Below are 5,041 nucleotides of genomic sequence, written 5' to 3'. Positions count from 1 at the left end.
CACTATAAAATCCCCAAGCTCTCATCTCTTCTGCTTAGGCAGTGATCATTCAGCTTCAAAAACTTCATTTTCTCAGAAAACCCACAGTTTTCCTCCGCAACCGTATTTTTTTTTTTTTTTAAATGGGAAGCTAGTACAAGATATACCTAGAGAGAAAACCCATCTATATAACCATCACCATTCATTCTACCGATCGATCACCCTAACTACCTTGCCAGTAGGCTAACCCCAGTGGCTTGCATCTCTCGGTGGCTCTCTCATCTCTCTTTAATACTCTACATCAAGAAGTTTTTGCAAGCCATTTTTTATCCAACAATTCGCCGCGTTTATTGTAATTGAAGGTAACGTGGTCCAAAAAGCTATGTGGGATATTTTGTCGGTTTTGTTGTGAGGACTGCGTTACATGTGTAACTTTGAATATAATGTTTCCATGAAGTGAATTCTCACCTGTGTTTATGGGTCAACCTTGCAGGTTTCAATTAATAACAAAATGAGAATTCTCATGTCTGCCTTCAAACAAGTAGTACAGCCGATGGTGAGCTTCCATGGCCCCGCGCTTACCAACATCAACATGGATCCATTTTTCCGGAGAAAAGATAAGGTTGTGATCGTAATGGGAGCCACCGGGACTGGGAAGTCCCGGCTTGCCATAGACCTCGCAATGCATTATCCGGCGGAGATTATAAACTCGGACAAAATGCAAGTCTACAAAGGCTTGGACATCGTCACCAACAAAGTCACGGAGGAAGAGTGTAAAGGCATACCTCACCATTTGATAGGCAAAGTTGATCCCAACTCAAATTTTACTGCCAATGATTTCAAGCACCATGCGTCGTTGGCCATCGAATCCATCTTGGAGCGTGACAGACTGCCTATCATTGCGGGTGGTTCGAATTCGTACATTGAAGCCTTGGTGGATAAACACTCGGAGTTTCGAATGAAGTACGAGTGTTGCTTTCTTTGGGTTGATGTGGCCATCCATGTGCTCCACTCTTTCGTGTCGAAGAGAGTGGATCGGATGGTGAAGGTGGGTTTGGTGGACGAGGTGAGGAAAATGTTTGACTCTACAACTGAAGCAGAATATACGCATGGAATCAGGCAAGCCATAGGCGTGCCTGAAATGCATGAGTATTTACACTGCGAAGCGAGTGGTAGTAACGATGATGAAACCCAAGAGAGGCTTCTTCAAGCAGCAATTTCTAAAATCAAAGAAAATACTTGCATTTTGGCGTATCGCCAATTGCAAAAGATCCGCCGGCTGCAAGCTCGGCGGGGTTGGAACATGCACCGCCTTGATGCCACGGAGGCGTTCTTAAAGCACCAAGGGGAGGCGGATCAAGCATGGGAAAAATTCGTGGCAACACCCGCCACGCGGATGGTGGATAAGTTCCTTTTGGACCCAATTCCCTCCATTCTTCCGACAGAGTCCGTCATCAAGCCACCGCGATTCTTTCCACGTCTATGCCGACAATGGCTGCCGCAACACGGTAACTAGAGGAAGTAGGCCTTGGCCTAAACATAGAATCTCCATTATCGCTCTAATCTGGTCGGCCATCTCTGCAGTAAAAAGGAAAAAAATCTTAAGAAGAAAAATATAGTTAGAAACGTTGCTGTCACTGTCAGGTGGTTAAGTTGAAAGGTAGCCGGATCCCCTCCAGATCTATATATACTAGGCCTGCTGAGCATGCAATCCAGGTCGTTGAAATTTAATCCAACGGTTACAAATATTATAATTTTTAGAGAATTTCTTATTTAGAACTGTTCGATCAAATTTCAACGATTCAAATCACATGCTCAGTAGGCTCAATTTTATTAGATCCAGGAGGAATCCGGTTCGTTGAAAGTACCTTTACATCTTTGGGTGGCGGTAAAGTTGGAAGCATTTTGGAAATCCGTGCTGGCTGCTTTAAAGTGCTTTCTTACAGTTCGTTTGTCCGTACGAACCACGGTGCGCCTGCGTCAAATCATCATCAATCGTGAATTGCTAAATAGGCTGTGGGGGTCCATATATTAGGGCCCATTAAATTCTCGTGTGTGAAGTAAATATATGAGAGTAAGTAGAGAGTGGTGTTTTTTTGACCTTTTAGATTGCGTACCGTTTTTACACCATGGGAGGTGATGAGTTGCTCTTTTTATTTTACATGTATATTGCTAATTTCCAATGGTATATATGCGATTGGGAGTTGGGAATTTCCAAAAAAAAAAAAGAAAAAAAAAAAAGAAGAAGAGGTGTGTGCGTATTTGGTTCTTCTATCCACATTCTAATTTTTAAAGTTGAGTATACGTAACCATTTAGTATTATGATCTAATGGTATTCCTCTTCATTTATAAGTGAGAGTTCTTATCTTTGATTCTCGCTAAAACTAAATCCAATTACAAAGTTCAAAGGAATTAGATATGATTGACATGAAAATTAAAGATATTAATTAAAATCTGTATTGGTTGTGTAATTAATGTACAATTTTCGTGAAGATTTTCAAGTGCACACAAAAACCGAATACGTTAAGGTCACATAAAACAATGATATCTGATTAAAAATGAGAAAATTGTTGAACGACTCTATAAAAGTATAGGTCAACTTAATACGTAAAATCATTAAATTTAAATAATCAAGTTCGACCCATTATTTAGATTGATAAATCTGAATATATTGAGCTATATTTTGAATAATCTCAAGTATATGTGTGTTTGTTGTTACATATTTGTGAGAAATTTATCATGATACTCAACGTATCAGTAACTAATCACTCACATGAACATAATCAACTTGTACGCATGCGCGTAATTCATCCTAGCATATATATCGACTCATAATTATCTAGGAAAGGTGAACAACTATATATTTATGTATGTAGAATCTATTGTAAGATGCACACATTATTAGCACGGTTGAATAAGGTTCTTAAGATTATCCCTTCTACCCTATCAAGTATAGAATCATGACCAATAACCTTCTTGGACAACTGATCCCAAGGGGAAAGAACCTGCAACGTGCATGCATGGAAGGGGCACACATAAACCTCTTTATTTGATGGAAGTAAATATGCTGTAATTGACAAATTTTAACATCTAGCTTCGAGCTGTGATTAGATTTTGGAACTAACCTATTCCTAATTGCCAAATTACAATTGGGAATCTTTGAAATTAAAGGGACAGCAAGGAAAGCTGCTGTAATTGGTAGGGTCGTCTATCCAAGAACCCTTGTCGTTTCATGCAAAAATGATTCCAAATTCCAACTATGCAGTTTTATATATAATTAATATGGATTGGCCTTTATACCCACTCAGCACAGGCACTCACTCACCACCTCTTATGTTAAAAGAGAATTTCAAATATTTTGCACTCAAAATTCTTTGTGACTTTTCTGCAATCTATTTCATTTGTTGATACTTAGCAAAATAATTTATCTTCTCAAAAAGAAAATTAAAATTTAAAGACATATTAAGTAAGAAAATCACGTTTCACTTAAGCTTCATTGCAACGTCATAATGAGGGTTAAAATCAACTTTATTAAAGGGGGAGAAAGAGTTGGGGCTTAATTTTTCATGTATGTCAATGAGAGGGTGCCAAAACGGCAAATGCAATTTGCTTTTTAGATGAAAAACCTAGAGAGGCCAATTGGCCATATATATATATATTTTTTAACAAACGATATTATCTACATTAGGGGGAGGGGTGGCTTAGCCTCACAATGGACTAGTAATAATATGGTTCAAACTCGCCTTTGGCGAGAATCAAACCTAAGACCTCTCAGTTACAAGTGAAGAGGAATACCACTAGACCGTAGTACTAAGTGACAATTGATCATATTGTGGAAGAGTAATATTATGGGATTAAATATCATGGGATTACTAGTAGTTAATTAACTTAATTGGTGTTTCTTAAAATTCTGATTGTGTGGTTACTAAATGTTTTTATAGTGTTGATATTAACTGAATCGTTATGTTTATTAGAAATATGGTGATATTCTTTTTCACTTATAAGTATGAGGTTTTATAGTTGAATCTTGTAAATCACAGTTTCAATACAGTTTATTACATCTTATTCTCAAACTCTCCATTCTTTAATATATTTTATATTGTTATATCATAAAACTTAGGAGATAGTATTAAAATAACTTTATGGTGTCCATATATACAAACCTATGCCTTACTTGACATCATCAAACCTCTACTCTTTTGATCAAAGACTTTAAGCAACTGAATGTTTGAACTTTGAAGACATAGCTACACCAGTCTAGGGTTTACCAAGTGAATGGTATGGACAAACCTTTTGTTTTGTTTTTTTTTTTTTTTTTTTTTTTTTTGTTTTTCTGTTTTCTCAGAAAGACAAAACGAAGTTAAGATCGTGAACGTAGCACTATTCCTTCTATCTTGTTATACTTTAGTCGATTTCTAATGGAAGAAAAAGTTAAGTTTGATTGGAATGGTAAACAAATTCCCGTTGTCTTCAACGATGCCTAGCACCGTCCATTCAACTCATCTGTTAATTTGTACTAAACAAGAACAATAGAAAGAACAGACAAATGTGGCAGCTATCTATTTGCTTAGAATCTTAAGTTGTCATATAGTCGGGTACGCATAAAAGGACACTACGGTAGCTAGTGTGAGGGTTGTCATGCCACTGCTATCACAATTAAATGTTCACGGGTTTTTCGTTTTCCTTTTCATTCTTCTGATCGTGTTTTTAGGGTTTCTTTCCAATTTTTCTGGTTTATTCCGATCCCTCCACTTTTAATCAACAAGTTTGTTTGAACTTGCAAGTTGCAAAGTGACATGAACCACAATATACATGTTTGAAATATCAATTTACAGTGCGCTAGAGCTAGGGTTTTACCAAAATGGCGTGTTTGTATTTTAGGTAGACGGCCTGGTAACAAACTTTTTGCTGTCGTAACATGAATATCATTAGTTGGTCGAATGTCGTAAAGAGAAATATCAATTAATGTGACATCCGATCTTTTATTGTGTTTCCTTTTTTATGTTTTCTTGATTGAAGTGGTAGGCCTAAAAAACAAATATCATCCATGGTCCTTTAAAGT

General features: G+C 37.1%; 1 pseudogene across 1 annotated transcript; it reads left to right on the top strand.

The window, feature by feature from the left end:
* The first annotated feature begins 218 nt into the window (after positions 1-218).
* Positions 219-1,629, top strand: LOC137732532 (adenylate isopentenyltransferase 5, chloroplastic pseudogene; annotated as a pseudogene). The gene is made up of 2 exons (XR_015957596.1): positions 219-341; positions 473-1,629. The product of XR_015957596.1 is annotated as an adenylate isopentenyltransferase 5, chloroplastic pseudogene (transcript).
* Positions 1,630-5,041: the final 3,412 nt, after the last annotated feature.

Source organism: Pyrus communis, chromosome 16, assembly GCF_041283825.1.
Source record: "Pyrus communis isolate YQ-2024b chromosome 16, ASM4128382v1, whole genome shotgun sequence".
Classification (NCBI taxonomy): domain Eukaryota; kingdom Viridiplantae; phylum Streptophyta; class Magnoliopsida; order Rosales; family Rosaceae; genus Pyrus; species Pyrus communis.
This window is presented reverse-complemented; position numbering and strand designations above follow the sequence as displayed.